Raw genomic sequence first — 19032 nt, forward strand, 5'->3', positions numbered from 1 at the left:
AAAACAAAATCTCAATTAACTCAATTACATCCAGGTATATAGAGCCTTTCTAGAGGTGTCTCTGAAAAGTGTTCCAAAAGACCTGTAGGGCAATCTGAAGAAAGAATGACCTCTAGGCTCTGCATAAGAGGCTAATCCCGCTCCATCCAAGTCTGAGGGCCAAACATGTTAATTGCATGTTAACAGGAGCTCAGGACTGTGGCAGAAAAAAGTCATACTTCCCCTCTCACTCCCAGCATTCCAAGACTGTTCAGGCTTCCCTTACCTGCTATTTACATAACAAACAAACAAAAATGGGTCTGTTAATGGCATTCATTAATTCCACATCTAGCTTAGTCCCAAAATACACAAAGAAATCAGGGGAGTAAAGGATTGAGTGTCTCTTTCTCTTTTATACACACACACACACACACAGAGAGAGAGAGAGAGAGAGAGAGAGAGAGAGAGAGAGAGAGTGAATCAAGGCATAGAAGCAGTGAAGATCCACATCACTTTCATCTTCTCTAAAGCTCAGCAAAAATTGAAGCAAAACCCTTTCCCTGAGTCTTCTGGGGTCTCTCTCTCCTCTCACATTTTGCCTTGCATTTTGAGGAAGGAATGAAGTAAGCAGCTAAAGTATTAATGGTTCTCTAGCATGACTGCCAGTTCCTTATTGCACCTGGGGAAACCCTCCATGCGTAGGGAAAAGAGTAGAAGTACCGTATTTTTCGGACTATTGGACGCACCGGTCCATAGGACGCACCTAGATTGGGGGGGGGAAATAAAGGCAAAAAAAAATTATCCCCCCCCCCAGGCGCGGGGCTGGGGCGGGGAAGCCCGAGCTTCCCCCTCCCCCAGAACGGGACCCAGAGCCATGCTTTGGCATCGCTCTGGGAACTTGCGGGGCTGGGGGAGGAGGAAGCCTTCCGCCAACCTCCAAACCATGTCGGGAGACAGCGGGATGGCGCGCTGCGCCTCTCCCGCTGTCCCCCGAGCTTGTGGGGCTGGCGGTGGGGCTCTCCTGAAGCCGGGAGGTTGTGGGGATGGTGGGGGGGGAGAAGCAGGCTTGCTTCTCCCTCCCCCAGCCTCCCGATCAGGTCGGGGAAAAGCGGGATAGCGGAGCGCCGCCATCCCGCTTTCCCCCGACCTGATCTGGAGGTTGTGGGGATGGTGGGGGGGGAGAAGCAGGCTCGCTTCTCCCTCCCCCAGCCTCCCGATCAGGTCGGGGAAAAGCGGGATAGCGGAGCGCCGCCATCCCGCTTTCCCCCGACCTGATCTGGAGGTTGTGGGGATGTGGGGGGGAGAAGCAGGCTTGCTTCTCCCTCCCCCAGCCTCCCGATCAGGTCGGGGAAAAGCGGGATAGCGGAGCGCCGCCATCCCGCTTTTCCACGACCTGATCTGGAGGTTGTGGGGCTGGTGGGGGGGAGAAGCAGGCTTGCTTCTCCCTCCCCCAGCCTCCCGATCAGGTCGGGGAAAAGCGGGATAGCGGAGCGCCGCCATCCCGCTTTCCCCCGACCTGATCTGGAGGTTGTGGGGATGTGGGGGGGGAGAAGCAGGCTTGCTTCTCCCTCCCCCAGCCTCCCGATCAGGTCGGGGAAAAGCGGGATAGCGGAGCGCCGCCATCCCGCTTTTCCACGACCTGATCTGGAGGTTGTGGGGCTGGTGGGGGGGAGAAGCAGGCTTGCTTCTCCCTCCCCCAGCCTCCCGATCAGGTCGGGGAAAAGCGGGATAGCGGAGCGCCGCCATCCCGCTTTTCCACGACCTGATCTGGAGGTTGTGGGGCTGGTGGGGGGGAGAAGCAGGCTTGCTTCTCCCTCCCCCAGCCTCCCGATCAGGTCGGGGAAAAGCGGGATAGCGGAGCGCCGCCATCCCGCTTTCCCCCGACCTGATCTGGAGGTTGTGGGGCTGGTGGGGGGGAGAAGCAGGCTTGCTTCTCCCTCCCCCAGCCTCCCAATCAGGTCGGGGAAAAGCGGGATAGCGGAGCGCCGCCATCCCGCTTTCCCCCGACCTGATCTGGAGGTTGTGGGGCTGGTGGGGGGGAGAAGCAGGCTTGCTTCTCCCTCCCCCAGCCTCCCGATCAGGTCGGGGAAAAGCGGGATAGCGGAGCGCCGCCATCCCGCTTTCCCCCGACCTGATCTGGAGGTTGTGGGGCTGGTGGGGGGGAGAAGCAGGCTTGCTTCTCCCTCCCCCAGCCTCCCGATCAGGTCGGGGAAAAGCGGGATAGCGGAGCGCCGCCATCCCGCTTTCCCCCGACCTGATCTGGAGGTTGTGGGGCTGGTGGGGGGGAGAAGCAGGCTTGCTTCTCCCTCCCCCAGCCTCCCGATCAGGTCGGGGAAAAGCGGGATAGCGGAGCGCCGCCATCCCGCTTTTCCACGACCTGATCTGGAGGTTGTGGGGCTGGTGGGGGGGAGAAGCAGGCTTGCTTCTCCCCCCGCCAGCCTCCCGATCAGGTCGGGGAAAAGCGGGATAGCGGAGCGCCGCCATCCCGCTTTTCCACGACCTGATCTGGAGGTTGTGGGGATGGTGGGGGGGGAGAAGCAGGCTTGCTTCTCCCCCCGCCAGCCTCCAGATCAGGTCGGGGAATAGCGGGGTGGCGGCTCTGCGCCTCCCCGCTGTCCCCAGCTTTTGGGTGCAGGCTGCTGCCCGCAAGCCTTGCGAGCCCGCGGGACATCCCGCCGGGCTTGCAAGACTTGGGATAGCTTCCTGAAGCCTGGAGAGCGAGAGGGGTCGGTGCGCATGGACCCCTCTCGCTCTCCAGGCTTCAGCAAAAGCCTGCATTCGCACCATAGGACGCACACACATTTCCCCTTCATTTTTGGAGGGGAAAAAGTGCGTCCTATAGTGCGAAAAATACGGTACATAGGAACCAATAATAATACTCAAAGTAGCCAGGCTCCTTTTAGCTTCATTGCTCTCTCTCACTCTCTCCACTATGTATTAAAACAAAAACCCAACCCTAAATGAAACTAGACAATAATGATGTGTGTGTTTTCTGATAAGGTTCACATTTGCTGGCAGGGTTTCTGTATTTTAAATGTCTCATGACAAGCAGAAGTTCAAGAGCTGCAGATACAGTGATAAAAGAGGCTAAGTCTATTGAATTTTAACCTGCTGTCTAGCTATGAAAGACACATGGATGTAACTTTCAGGAGTGCTTTTGCTGTAGTGCTTTGAAAGGATATTCCCTATCAAAATAAATAAATAGAAAACAAGATGCGTGTTGAAGTTGTGCTTTTGATTAGTCAAAAATCATTGGTCAATCCACCAGTCAAATATTGTGAAATATTTGAAATGATGGTCGAATATTCTGAAAGCACTAACTCTTTAAAGCAAAGAAAGGGTTTGTCTTTGACTGACTCCATTATTTAATGTCTCACTGCAGCAGTATTTCATGTGCTTTACTTCAAGCAGTACCTTCAGTTCTTTTGACAGCATTTTTGACAGCTTTCCCCCCCTACACTCGAGACCAATCCCTTACAGGAACTTACTGCTATGATGTTCTATGCCTGCTACAGGGGTAAGGGGCTAGTGGCCCTTCTTTGTGCCCTTGCCCACCACAAGTCTCTCCTGGGAAATTCCTGAGAAGTGGAGGCCTTTAGGAAAGGCCTACAATGCAGGGAGATGCAGCAAATGCGGGGGTGGGCGGACGGACGGACGGACTGTAGCTCACCAAGTGTACTTTCTTTTTTAATTTATCTATGATACATAAGAGAAAAGCACCACCTTTTTTGCTGAGCTTTCTGCATGTGCTAGAGAGCTTAGGGATAATAATAATTTATTATTTATACCCCGCCCATCTGACTGGGTTTCCCCAGCCACTCTGGGCGGCTACCAACAGAACACTAAAATACAATAAATGGGGTAAGTAGCAGAGTTGGGCTACTATACATAATTATTTGAGATCCTGTATAAAAAATAACAATCCAGGATTGCTTTACTCAATATAAATCTATTACAATAAAACAAAGCAACAAAAGGTATAGCTGTATTTAAAAATCATCTTATAAATAAGAGGAAGCTAATCTGCACCTCCCCCCAAAAAATATTTCTTCCTCTGCAGGACCCTATCAATTCACCTGTGATTTGGCAGTCTAGCACCCTGATTAAGATCCAAACTGCTAAAACTCAGCCCTCAGATTGATCCATCAATGGGGGATAATATTCCCCCCTTCTCAGCTGATCTGCATGGATCAGCTTTGGGGCTGTGCACGTGTGTGTGTGTGTGTGTGTGTGTGTGTGTGTGTGTGTGCATGCATGTGTGAGTGTAGGGTGGCCAGAACCACTTTTGACTGCCATGTTGTCCTTGGAGGGTTGCCCAGAGGTGAACATGCCTCTCAGGTTAGTCACTCCTCCCCATAAACAGGGCATGAGATCAAATTTAGAAGTATTAAAGGACACAAGAAAACAAAAAAATGATGTATCCAGGAAAACTTGAAGACAGCATTTCACAGATGGGTGGGAACATTGAAAACAGCCTCTCTTGTGTTTCCTTGTACCTCACCTGGGGGCATTTGGAAGAAGACATTTGAAAACCTAGTAACTGCTGGCTATTAAGCCAAACCAAAATTTTTTGACTGCTGTTGAGCATGCATGAAGCATCACGGGGTACTAAGGCTTGCCTTACTTTCAAAGCCATGTGGCATGGTATGTGGAGGCGGAGAGAAAGGGCCCTTGGGTTCCTGGAAGTGCTTCCATAGTTCTTTGGATCCTGGCCATATTTTTGGCAGGATGCTCTGAACTTAAAAAAGGCTCATTATAGGGTTTTTGTGTTTTTTTTTAGAACTTTAAAATGATTGAAAGATAGAGACAAACTGAGACAGACAAAGAGGCAGAAAATGTGTATAAGAGAGATCTAAGTGAGAAAATGCTTAGCTTGTGGGAGTTTGTCTACATTGCACAGAATTAAAAACCACTTAAGTTACATCTTGACATAGTTTCATAATTAACCACTGAGAACATTGGAACCTATGAAATAATTTATACAGTATAGACAATATTATTGGATAGAGGGGAAAAAACATTTTGCTTAATTATAATCAAATGGCAGAAATAAAAACCTTTGCCTCGTGATATGTTGAAAAGCCTCTGACTGCAACTCTCTGATTAACCACCACTGCTGTTGTCGTTTTAAAAAAACCCAATTGTCTTACCTAATTTATTTCTTTAATTACATTTATATCTCATCTTTCCTCCAAGCAGCTTGAGGTGGTATACATAGTTCCCCTCCTCCCCATTTTATCCTCATAACAACCCTGTGAGGTAGGTTTGTGTGATTTTAATTGTGGTAACTGCTGGTCAACAGACATTTTGGACATTTTTAATTTTAAAAAGTTGGTAGTGACTGATCTCAATTATAACTAAAGTCTGAAGACCTGAACTTTAAAAGGCAATTAGTATCAATAATGAATTTCAGTGGGCGGGAGTTATGCATGTGCTTAACGTGAGAAATGATAGGATTTAAAAGTTCTTAACTTGATCGAATCATACTCCATGTCAGTTACTTCTAAGTAAATGTGCTTTCGTATTGCAATGATAGTCTTCAAATAACTTTTCATAATATCCAAAGTTCCAGTTCAGTGGTTGAAGTCCTCACGGGAATTCACACAATCAGTCAGCAATTTTCTAAATGCATTTACTGACTGAATTGACCCAAGAATACATAAAGCCACCATAACAACTTGTGAATTTTGGAAGAGGTCCAGTTAAAGTTTTATTCAGATCAAGAAAACTTACATATAGTATGCTTAACTAGAGGCACAGCCTTCATTTTTATCTAATTTTTACTGTAATATCTAGAACAGCCTCAGTTCTGCTTTGACTTGAACCAAGTCCAATTAAGCCGTTTCATACACCAGCTACATCACCAGCTAAAACTGAAGCTGGTAACTTACTCTTCATATTAGCTTTAAAAAAAAATCTAGAGAAGAAGAGTTTGGATTTGATATCCCGCTTTATCACTACCTGAAGGAGTCTCAAAGTGGCTGACAATCTCCTTCCCTGTCTCCCGTACAACAAACACTCTGTGAGGTGAGTGGGGCTGAGAGACTTCAGAGAAGTGTGAGTAGCCCAAGGTCACCCAGCAGCTGCATGTGGAGGAGTGGGGAAGCGAACCCAGTTCACCAGATTACGAGTCCACCACTCTTAACCACTACACCACACTGGCTATCTGGGAAGTAGGATAGCAGCTGATCCTTTGCATAGAAAATAACCATTATCTTTAAAAGATCCTTAAGGCTGGTCAGCTAGCCGGGTCACTTTAATATTTAATGAAGTGTATTTCCATATCTGTCAAACGATAGGCTAAACCTTTAAGTACTAAAATCTACCATCATCAGTAAAATGACCATCTAAATTTTGAAAAACTGACTGATGAGTTATGATAAAAAGAAACCAGCTTTCAAAACAGAAAGAGAAGATGATGATAAAACTATATGATGAATTCTCTTGCAGTGGTAAACCAAGCGGGGGGGGGGGGGAGACTGTCATTAAAAAAAAGGCCAAATGTTTTTTTCCACCTCCATCAAGGTCACTTTACTGATGATATGCTCAATAATATGATAATGCATTTAACCACTTTCCTTGCATCTGACTTCGACCTTATCGCAAATCCAAATGGCCTTGTTTAACTACCCTGGCCTTTCAGCATTTCCCTGAACAAAGATAATTAAGGAGATGTACTGCCCCCTACTATCACAGGAACTGAAAGACAAATAAACTTTTAAGAGCACGGCCAGGTGTCTTTTGCAGTAATGTATAACATTTAAGCAGAGGGCAACATTAATGAAATAATGGTTAAATAATTATAAAAGGTTAACTATGTTAACTGTGTTACATAAGGCAATTTTGTTTTAGTTAAAAAGAAAGAGTGTTAAAAGTCTTCCAGACTACATTTTACAGCTCCCCGGGCAACATTCCCCTCCTCTTAAAATCAGTTTATGACTGAAAGAGGTGTTCTGCAAAAATTAGCACAAACAATTTGAACATGGCTACTTTCAATAAAAAGTTCATTTTAAAACTGAAATTTGCAGGACAGCTACATTTATTTCTTTTGTCTAAAATAAAAATGTACCCATTTACAAAAGGCTAAGTAAATCTTTTTCTTTCAAAAGTCGTCCACAAGAAATGACTACTCTTGATTCTTGCGCTAATGCAGTAATAAACCTAAGATACAACACTCAAAGGTAAGTAAAATCTACTATATATTACTCTGGTTACAGCAGTGTGCAGATCCTCCTATAGCTTACCTGGCACTTTTATGCACCATGATCCTTTCGTATCAGTTCACATCTTGAGAACAAAATAACAACATAGCCATAAAATACAACCAAAAGATCACAGCTATCCCCTCTCTTTTACCTATTTATTGGTAAATTTCCTGTCCGCCTCTCATGCAGTTAAGGCAGCAAACAACATACAAAAAACAAACTCTGTTAGTCAGGGTTCTTAAAAAAATTATAGTACAAACCAGTGTGCCACATGACGAATTTCATACACCCAGCAGGGGTTGCGGCTTAATAATTTTCAATCAAATTTTAACTAGCTTGAATTATTAAATGAATGTCTCAAAGTCTGATAGAAAAAGAACCCAAGAACTACTAAATAAAGAGGTGAAATCAATGCAATGAAAAAGGAGACATTAAAATGAGCAATATAAAAAAATTAAAGTTCACTTCCTTTTTCACTTTTTGCACCAGCATAACCAACATGGTCACTGAGCTAACATTTAAGTTAGAATCTGTTAATAAACCTGTGGGTTTCTTCTAATATCTGATTGCCTCCTACCCAAATATTTTTGAATTTCAGAAAATGTTTTAAAAGCATTGTTTATAGCAGGGAGAGGTGGGGGGGAGCTGCTCTTTAAAGAAAAAAGTAGTACCATAAACTGTGGTGTGTGTGTGAGAGAGAAAAGATCTAGATCTGTCTGTAATTACTTACACCTGTTTCTCCAGGATTAAGGGTACAAACCCATACCTACCTACCTGAGAGTAAGCCTAACCAAACTTAGTGGAACATACTTCTGCATAGACATGTATAGGATTGCACTGGAAAATGGTTTGTTGTTTTTTTACGGCTACCCCTTACATTTAAAATAAAATAATTCAAATTGGTAGAAAGGCATGCCATTTATCGTTATAAAACTTAGAAAGTGAAACTGCTGACCATTCACAAAGTACTGTGGAGATCTGTAATACCACTTTTTAAAACAAGTATATATTATTGACACACTAATCTTGTCCTACTGAAATCACATGAATCAACTACTATCACCCTTATTCTAAATATATTTCACTCAGTAATAAACACCACTGGTTTAACACCACAGTAATAAACACCAGAGGCTTAATCTGTGTTGTGCAAAAAATAAGAATCCCTAAATACTTTTCTATGATTATGATCCAAATCTGAAGCTCCACCTATTTCACATGACTTTATAATGGTCTTCCAGTTTTGTTTTCCCACCTAGCTGTTTTGAGATATTGTCTAAAATCTTGGGTGTGGGTAGTTGTTGCATAATGACTCTGGGGAATAAAAATTACAATCCAGTCTGATACCCTTCATTGGCAACACTTTTGCAGGTGGTGGCATATGCAAGCTTTCAAGTTACACAGTTCAAAATGGAGAGCAGCTTCTGCAAGTGCCTTAAGTAAAAAAAACACAGGAGTTAATACTGTGAACTTATGCCTGTTCTGCCATATTGCACTTACAACTCTAAACTCTAAAGATGCATTCTGGCCATTTTGATGCACAGACCTTTCTCCAAAAAAAAAGAGAGAAAATATGCACTGTTACTTCATGTACTTAGTAAGTAATGAAAATTTGAAAGGTTAATTAAATTTGCTTTAAATACTGTGAATATTTATAATCCAACTATTGAATAGGTTTGATTCAGTTTCCTATTTTCAGAAAAAGGAGGCTCATTAGGACACAGGCCTAAAAAAAGGTTGGGAAACAAATATAATCAAAATTTCCCATCAAACAGGCCTTTAAACTAAAGCTGTAGTGCAAATTCATTTGCAATTTGTACATATTTCTCTGTATAGAAATATTTAAATGGAGCCCTTAATAAAAGAATAATGGGCTTGTATGTTGCTGCAAAAACAAGATGCAAATCTCCAGTTACTCCTTCTACTCCTGTTCTTGAGCTGCTCTTATTCATTTCAATGGGGCTCAAACAGGTCTCAAAAAGACTTTACAGTGGGTTGCGCTCATAAAAAAACTGTTCTACAGTGAAAAGGAAAACAAAGTTCCAAAGTTCCCATTCAGAGGAAACGAATTCAGGCTATCGTATTCTGTATATACACGGCATCAGCATTTATTTCTAGAAAGGTTGGTTAAATTTGCTAGTCACCATTGTTTAGTTCAAAGAATGGGCTGAAAAGGAAAAGGAAAAGTTATAAACAAAATGTGAAGTTCTGTATTCTGATCCTTTAATTGCTGATCATTGCTGAAAAGGGGTCTTTTTTCAGCTAATTGTATAAGTCTTGTTAAATCTTTTGAAATGCACTTCAGCAAATGCAAAAATACAGCTCTGAATAGGTTCTTTAATTTGGGTCATTTTACATTACTTGCAGTAGTGGTGGGTGCTTAGCAACCCTTCTCTTGTGAATCTTCTAAAGAACTGAATACCTGGCATAAAGCATGTAATCTGTCATACACCATTAATTATCAGGATCACTGTATTTAGACAGCTACTATCACTTCAGAAGAGAAATTCTTTCCACTTTAAACTGAAATTACTTTAAATTTCTGTGTCCAAATCTGAACTGGGGAAGAAAACAAAACAAAAACTTTTAGTGTTAATAATAACGAACAGCTAATTAAGTAAAAGATCTACATAGGCTTCCCCCCTAAAAATTGTAGAAATTTGTAATGTGAATTGCTAATTTATGAAATTATCTGAAAAAGGAAACTGCACTATGTAACAATTAGCCCAATCATCTTTCTGAAATGAGCCAAGTAATTATTTTTAAAAGTATAATAGCTTTACTTAATGTATTATAAACATCAAAAATGTGGAATTAACATATATACATCTGAGTGTTTTTCTCATAGTTTTCAATAGTTTTGCAAAGTGATTTCAAAAATCTACAAAAATTGAACAAGACAGGCCACCCCATGGTTTTTAGGAGCAATTACATTATCATTAATACAAATATGCACATTTACTGACTCACCTTAATGGCAGTCTGTAAAAAGATCAAAAGGTAACACTGACTCATTCCATCAGGCAATCAATACAAATGATATGCTGTGCATGCTGTACAAGATATATACAGATATGTATGCAGTGCTGGATGTTCCAATCCTTGGGAACTTTTCTCACATAATTTCAGTCAATTTATTTTGCTGTTTAAAGGGCCTACAAAGGTAAGGCAGGTCCTACTATTTATCTCCCTTGTCTTCTACTTTCCAAATTCCTGACCAGGTCAGTAGCAGATCCGTCTTTGCCTGAAGGTCTGCAATGTCTATTTCCCACCCAACTATTCCTGAATTGACTAAAAGCATTCTTGAAAGAATTTTTTTGAAGATGATAGCCAGAAAACGGAAACAAAGTTAACAAAGAGCTGCTGTCCAGGTTTGTTTGGTGAGGTAGACCACTATCCCTTCAAAGTTCCTCAAGATCCAGTCCGCATCTCAATTTTGAAATCAGCTTGAAGTATTAGCTAAAGGTTGAAGAAATGTATTAACTGCCACCACTGTATGCTTATGTAAAAACAGAATGTGCATGAAATATGGAATGTGCATGTAAAAAACAGAATTCATAAAAAACATTCTGTATTTTAACATGTTATATATAGTGAAGCTAAACCCAAGAATTGTCCAAAATAAGTGGAATTCTAATAAACATTTCCCTTAAAGTATTTCCAATAGCTCTTAACTACCACATTAGACAATAAGCAAACAGTGGTCTCTGGATGCTTCACTCAAACATTTAAAGTTGGAGAACAAAAGGTTTATTTTTGAAAATGAAAACCTTGGCTTGTAGAACTCCAGACATGAATCTGCTTTCAATTACTGAAAGTATTTCCACTTCAGTGGAAAGGGATCAAATCTTCAACTACACCATCTTTAGGCAATGAATTTGATTATATTAAGCTCTAAGAACACAGAACGACTTTGTAACACAGTCATATATTCTGTGTATATCATGTATTAGTTATATGAAAGAAAAGGAGCTAGAATTATAAATAAAAAGCACTGGAATGTGCAACTGTTTACAGCAACTCTGATATGCCTTATTTTTTCCAGATACCGTAATAAATGTCAAAGAGTAATCCTGAGTTTACAGGAAACATTTAACAATTATTTCTAAATCAATCCAGCCTGCTTTCATGCTGTTTTAAGCTACACTACATTTGCAGTTATAAAGTTAGCTCTGTCGTTATGGACTTTGTTTTTAAAGAAAAGCCAGTCTGCTAACCAATGCCATACATGAGGTCTGCTATTCTCACAAGCGGGTGATTCCATAATTAGAAATATTTTATACCCTGCCCTTTCAGAATGCCACGGTAGATTTGCACTAATCAAGTCCAAAAGCCTGGAGGAGTCCTGCGTAAAATCTAAGCTACATCAAAAGGCAAGGATGGCGAAACGTGGTACTCCTAAAGCTCGAAAAGGAATTACTGTGAATTTCAATCTAGGCAGACGGAACCCCATCCTCGCCCAGGAATGAAATTTAAAGTGCTGTTAAGGACAATAGGCTCGCTCGCAAGAGAACAGCTACTTGCAACTGCATCTGGCTGGCAGAAGCGATCTGCAAAGTTCAGCTTGTGCCTTCGCCAGCTCAGCCCTTGAGGGGTTAAAGAAAGCCACCTCGTTTCAAACGCCAGCATAGCCTCTCCGCACCGATTCAAAGAGAAGCGGAGCCTCCTCCCTCCCGTTGCAACGCCGGAGCAAGCGATGTACAGAAAAGCAGCAGCAGCAGCAGCAGCAGCGGAGCGAGGAAAACCCCGCTACATTTACCTAGAGCAGCGCTGGCGGTTCTGCCTGAAATCTTTCTAAGTGGCTCCACTCGAGGTGAGAAATCGCACTTTATCCCGCCTCGGCTTGTAAGGTCAACAGGGTCGCTTCGCAGTCACCCACCTTCCCGTGGCGGCGATTCCGCTGTCTGGGCGCGACGAGCCGAGCGCAGCGCTTCCAAGTTGAACCAGTCTAGAATGTATCATGTTACCGAGCCTGGCTTTCTCTTCAGGCACCGAGCAGCAATCAGACATGATAGGCTGAGGCTCCTCTGTTTACACCCAGGCGGGGGGAGGAGGGCGGGCGAGGCGTCCCTTAACCCTTGCGAGGCCGCGGCTCGCCACAGCCTCCCCGCTTCCTCGGGCGATTCTTAAATCACTTCTGATGGCCACAAATGTCTCGCGCTCTGTCGCTGTTCCCGGCACGTACCACGCCAGAGTGCCTCCCCCCCCCCTTGAACGTATTGCACACGCACACACACACACACACACACGAGCCAGCCTAGGCTGCCAAGCTGACGAGCAGCATCAAAACAGCAGCTTTTCCAAAGACAGCACATTAAGCCTTAAAGATTTGGAAAGGAGTTATTATATCTTATTTATGGCAGTTCAAAAGAGAGAGAGAGAGAGAGAGAGAGAGAGAGAGAGAGAGAGAGAGAGAGAGAGAGCATAAAATCTGGCTGATCATGACGGGCGCTTAAAAAATAAAATTTAAAAAATCCCCGAGTGTGCATTATACATCTAGATGGAAAGATTTACTTCCTTCCGAGCGCTTCAATTCCTGGACTGTCGGGAAAGAATCTTTATCCTGACAAGACTGAAATTGTAGCAGCCCGTGCTGCTCTCCACATTTGCGTGCCTCGCAGAAGTCCCTGAAACGGGGGATAGGAAGGAACATGCCACACGACTGTCAGTTCTTAAAACGATGCCTCTCGGGTGCAGCTTTCCAGTCGAGATGGAGACAGCCATAACGAGATGTGATTAATACAAACATGTTGCGAACATCTATGGTCCTGCAGCATTTTCACACATCCAGCAGCGATCAAGGACTTCCAGGTTTTCCATTGTAAAGGAATGCAGAATGCGTGAGAGAAAGGATGGGATCCACTTGCCTTTTCCATGTGTGCTTAATTCTCATTAGCATTAATGACACACACATCTATCCAGAAGGTGACGGAATATTTGGGCCAGAATGCAGGGAGGTAATGATCCAGAGACCTCACACTAGCCATTTTTCTTGGGCAAGCAGCTTGCACAAGTCTCTCCTTTGAAGAAATTCAAGCTACCTCCACTGAATTTGTTCTGTGTAAAGGAAGACAAGGTTTTTTGTTTGTTTGTTTCTACGCATCGTGCACGGTTTGTTGAAGAGTTACTGCGTTCACACATGGAACTTCACTTTTGTCCCCTTTCCACAGTTATTTCTAAATTCTATACTCTGCACCATAAACACTCATCTGCTTTGCTCACAAGCAAAAGTACAAAACTGCATCACAATACTGCAGTACAGTATCTAAAAAGTCCAGTAAAAATAGAAGCGTACAATAGCTTTAAAGGGCTTTGCAGTTTTAAAAATGCACAATGCTCCGGCCCACAGTCCTAGAAACCACAACACACCATTTCCAGATGTTTTTTTTCATCTGTTTAGATGTGTCCTTGTTTTGTTTGAAAAGGTCTATCAAATGTACTGTTTCAGCACAGCTATTTCCTGCACTACCTGGATGAAACCCAGCTTTATGAATATTCATCAAATCTCCATCACTACAGGAACATAAGAAGTATAAGAATCTGACTAGCATTCTCCAGTGTCTGAGAAATAGATATTTATTAGTCCTATACGAAGATGCCAGGAACCTGGGTGCCTCTCCATGCTCCATACTTAGCAACAGCCCTTTTCCTTTACCAGGTGCATACATAGCATTCAACCTGCGTCTCAAACCAGTCCCAACAGGGGTCTTAAGGAAGGGTGAGTAGCCTATACAGCTGAATCCTGCTTGGAGCACAGGAGAGCATGAGGACTTGCCTTTCTCTAGACTCTTTCTTCCACCAATGCAGCAAGCAGCTGCCATCTGGACATGCCTGCATAACTGGATTAAAGGACTGCAACACAGACAATTGTAAACCCATGATATTTATCCTGACTCTCCTCTTGCTCACGCAACAACAGCACCTCATCTCAGCTGCTATAACATTCTGCATGTTGGTCTTGGCTCTTGCCAATTCAGAACGTCTCCACTACATTCATCCCCCCACCCCTTAGTTCCTATGATCATGTCACAGTATCATCTTCAAGGTCCATTTTCAAACATCCATCTGCTTTCATAGTTTCCTATTCTATATTATTTATATATTATACTGTTAAGTTAAGCCTACTGGAAAGGTTCTGTTTTAGATCTGCATCCTGAAGAGAAACTAAATATGACCAAAATAATATTTCAAAATATTACCTAAATATATTGTTCATCAATATTCTATATGAAAGATGTAAAATAAATAAAGTCAGAGTCCACTTTAATAATAGTGAATCACATCTTTACTTTAAACTAATTAAAGCAAAACCAGTAATAAGAAACCCCAAAAGCTAGAAAAAATTCCAGTCATAATCACTTTGAAGTTATAATCTCTATACCCAGTTATTTCCAAATAATACAGAAGTATTAAGAAATTTATTATCCAATCAGAGTTATAAAATATAGACAGGCAAAATTAAAACGGCCCAATTATTTTAATTTGGCTATCAAGTACCAGGGCAACATCACCTTCTCCCAAGGAAAGTATGACATTTTAATTTCAAATAATGAGGATCAAGCCAATTAGCATGTGTGTGTCTCCAAACTCCTTGTCATGCAAGTAAAATGCGGTGGTTGCTTTTGTTGTTTTAAAGCTTGTTGGTTGAAGATGAAATCGTAAAATAAGTACAGTAGTAACACTGGAGATAGAATATCTAGAATATAAAACTCTAGTTTCTTTTTAAGACTGCATCATGGTTTTGATGATAAACTCCATTTTGTGTCAGTACGCTAGAGTGGGCAATATTTTTTCCATCTCATGAACATCTGTATTGCACTAAATAACAAGAAATATACAGATACCATTGGCTGCACTGCTCTGATCCTACACAGAAATGGGGCAGATACAAAGACCTAGAGAGGGAAAAAAGAAGTGGGGTCCTAAAAAGGGTTCTGAGAAGGAAGCAGGAGGCTGTCATGGGGTAGTAGTGGAAGAGTAGCAGAGTAAAATGATGAAAAAAGGAAAGGGGCAGAGAGAGAAATTTAAGAAGGGAAAGAAAGTTGGGAGAAGGAATAGGCAAAGTGGAGAGGTGCACTTTGCAGAGAGTTGTGGAGATGAGAAAGGAACTTCACATATTTATTTTAAATAACCGACCACATCCTTGATGTTACATCTCTATATTAAGTTTTATAATGAATCCACAAACTGCCCAGGAGAAATTGAAACTGCAACCACATATATAGTTTCTTTAGAGTATTTATGACCTGTCGTCATAGTAATGATTCCAAGGCGGGGTACAATAAAATTGCAATAAAAGCAAGCAATCATTTCAATTAATACTAGCAAGAAAGCAAGTAAAAATCAATGAACAGCATAACAACTAAGGAATGGTTGCACTTCTAATCTGAACAATTAATAATCCATGAACGGTTGACCAAACCTGCCATATATTAAGCTGGTACTGGAATATAAACAGGATCAGTGCCAGCCAGACATCTGACGGGATGGTTTTCCACACATAGGGCACCCCCATGGAAAAGGTCCTCTCCTGCATGATGTATAACTCTTGCTGGTAGGGTGCTGTTATTTAGCAGCCAGCTCACATTCAGTTTTGCTTATTGCTTATATGACCACAAGGTAAATTTTAATTTAGTAAGCTGGATGTTGGAAGAGAGTAGAAACAATTATGTGGGGTAAATAAAGATTTGCAAGTTGGGGTTGCTATGCATAGAAATTGAGAACCAATGTGATTAAATAACACTGCAATACAGCATTTGTTGACAAAGGATAGCTCAAGGCTTTCAGTGTCAGATTACCATTTTATGGGGGGGATTGTTCCAAGAAGTTGTTTTATTAGAGGTCCACAAATTTTTCTTTGGGTTACCAGGTAAGCAATAAATGGTGGTCACCACTGAATCCACCACATCCTTTGTGCATGAAGATAATTTGGTGAAGAGAAGCACAAGCCTCTCTCATGTTATGCTGAGCTTTAGAAGTGGCAGGTCTCTCACACTACAATACTTCTATCTGCTTCAAAGCTCAGGGGGATGGAGTAGTGAGGTGAAATTCTTTTTAATACTCTGGGTTCCTGAGGTAGCAAAATCACTTCTGCTTGCTCCAGAGTTCAGCTGTATAACATAAGAAACCTTTCTACCTCTCCTCCAAATAGGGAGATGGGAAGAGGAGGTTCTTGTGGCACTGAGGAGGGACCCTCTTCCTAGCGAACAGATCTGTGGAGGCATACATAAGGGACATGCCTATGCAGAAATGCTTAGATTTTGCTGCATCTGTGACAGTTGCAGTCCCAAGTGAAAATTACATATTATCTTAAGTTTTAGGGAGCCATATCATGTAGGAACAACATGATTAGATTTTACTTTAGTAAATTTATTAATTGATATTTCTCATTTGGGGCAAACAACAAGTCAAATAAGTAGTTTAGAATCAAAATCCTACCTGACTGGTAAGAAAACTGGCCCATCACAATCAAGAGTCATTGTCATACCACCAATGCCACAAATTCAGTCCCAATACAGGTTTTGTAGCAGCTGGTTTGCTATAAACAATTCACTGCCTATCACATGAAGTCAGTAATTAAGATTTTCCAATTAACCAGACATGTCCAGAATTTAGGTGTTAAAGGAATGCAGAAAGATTGCGGGACATTTACCCCACTCCTGAATGGCTTGACACTGTTTGGAAAAAGATACAAGCGTGTTAAACAGAGGTATTAATATTTTCCAATTTCTACTGAAATTGTTATGTTTAACACATCATAGAAATGTATTTGTTGCTTTTTTAATGTTATAGCTTATAATCCTTTTGTGATTAACCAAGACCCTGGGTCTCCTCTTTTCCTGTTGCTCCCAGCTTCCAGTTCCCAGCAGATAACAAAAATGCTCATTATTAGCTCCCAAGGGCCCCCAAAGACTTTGTTTTAATATTCTTCTAATTTGTATTATTAAATCTCATTTCATTTCTATTACTTAGTGCATAAGACTATCCATTTTAGACCACAAATATTCCTAGTTATTATCTGGATTGATTTGATGTTTCCTTGTTCTGCAAATGGGTGATCACCCTCCTAACCAGCAACTTTAACTAGCATGATCCTATTTCTCATTCTAATCCTAAGCGAATAAAAACATGATATAAAACCAATTCTCTCTCTCTCTCTCTCTCTCTCTCTCTCTCTCTCTCTCTCTCTGTGCGTGTGTGTGTGTGTGTGTGAGAGAGAGAGAGAGAGAGAGAGAGAGAGAGAGAGCAAACACTGTGTCCCATCTTTTGGTTATTTTTTTGCATCCCTTTCTGAAATGTTTTTTGCGATGACAAGGGTGTAAAAATGGTCAATCAGGCCAACTCCCTTCCCTGATCCAGTTGCATATAGCTGACTAATCACAACAGAAAGTGGATGGGAAAGTGTATTTGGATGCATTTTTCATTAAACATATAAGAACACATGAAGCTGCCTTCTATTGAGTCTGAAAATTGGTCCATCTGCCTCAATATTTGTGTATACCATATACCAGTAGCTTTCCAGAGTTTCAAACAAAAGTCTTTTCCTGATCTACTTGGGAGATCCCACAGACTGAATCTAGGGCCTTTTGGACCCAAAGAATGCATTCTACCGCTAAGCCATGGCTTTTCCTCTAAAAGTTGTATTCTGGTGCTCACTGAGCACAAATGAACCAGGCTTATAGACCATCTAGCCCACTGTTACCACATCTATCAGTCCTGCTCATCCTCTCTTTTCTAGGTCACTTATCTTTAGCTATCTTCTCTCCCTGTTCTTTAGCTTTTCTGTTGCTGAGACAGGGATCTTTTTGTGCACAGTTGGGAAATATAGATGGTTGGAAATGTAGGAGAAGGAACCTGCAGGCTCTTAAGAAAGAGTTCTTACTGATCCTACAATATTTTTCTAAACTGAGATAGAATGAACAGTGAATCTTCACTATAAGAACTTAGTAGAAGCAGGGCTAAGTTCTGCGGAAGGGCTGGACAAGAAGACACCCAAATAATAATACCATATGGTGTCAGTTGTCGTCCTGTTTCTTCTGTGAGTTAACAGCAATCAGCATTGAAAGTCTGCAGAGCAGGTCCTATTGACTGTGGCATAAAATGGACCAGTTTAAGCCAGCAGCCGAGCTGTGCTTAACAGGCATCCTTGGTGAAAACTGGAGAAGTCAGGTATTTGAGAGACACCAATGTTGGCAGCACAAAGTTGATGAGGCAGCAGGACTAGACAGATAACTTTCAGGATGACCCAGTAGCCCTTGTAACAGTGTGCCATTGAGTTGGAGTTTACCTAAATGCAAGGGCCATTGGATTGTCCTGCTAATTATTGCACAGTAGATAATAACGACTCCTGTGGAGAAGCCACCACTGATACAGGATGTAAACAAGGAGCAAAGAATGCTTTGTGTTCATTCTGGCTTTTTTTAGGGTGGAGTATCTGATGGGGAATTTGTGCAGTTGGGAAATCTGGTTTTGAAAAACCCTGTGCTGAGGCCTCGTTCCAGATGAATTTCCAAGCGCAACCTCCCAGTACTAGTAAAAGACCAGTTGCATTCCATAAATTACATTCACTCAGTGGTTCTTTTGTCCATAGCTATGATCCAGTGAGCCCTTTAGGTGCAGCTAAAGGCTTAAATACAGACAGTGGGGCAGTTATCTTATTTCCCTGAAAAACAGCCTAGTTCCCCACTGAGTTTGGAAATTTCAAAAGCACTTTGTGATACGGAGATCTGAAAGTAGGGAAGGAATCTTCTTCTACAGAATGATTCACCAATTATCCACAGTGTTCCAAGTGAAAAGTCAGTGGAATGAAGCAGTACAGGAAGGATTCCACTGAAGCAAACACTGCATG

The 19032-nt window shown here is 42.0% G+C and overlaps 1 protein-coding gene across 31 annotated transcripts in view; it reads right to left on the bottom strand.

Moving 5' to 3' along the window:
• Positions 1 to 19032, bottom strand: part of TENM3 (teneurin transmembrane protein 3) — a 1319439-nt gene that overhangs the window by 233465 nt on the left and 1066942 nt on the right. For 2 of the 31 annotated variants that reach the window (XM_081208573.1, XM_081208570.1), the window contains exon 1: positions 12064 to 12350. The exons of 27 other annotated variants lie outside the window; for them this stretch is intronic. The gene's annotated coding sequence lies outside the window, so the exon portion shown is untranslated. Of the gene's footprint in view, positions 1 to 11943; positions 12351 to 19032 lie in introns of those variants that run through there. 2 more of the 31 variants (XM_081208569.1, XM_081208574.1) reach the window with 2 other exon arrangements.

This window comes from Podarcis bocagei (assembly GCF_964188305.1).
Source record: "Podarcis bocagei genome assembly, chromosome: 9".
Classification (NCBI taxonomy): domain Eukaryota; kingdom Metazoa; phylum Chordata; class Lepidosauria; order Squamata; family Lacertidae; genus Podarcis; species Podarcis bocagei.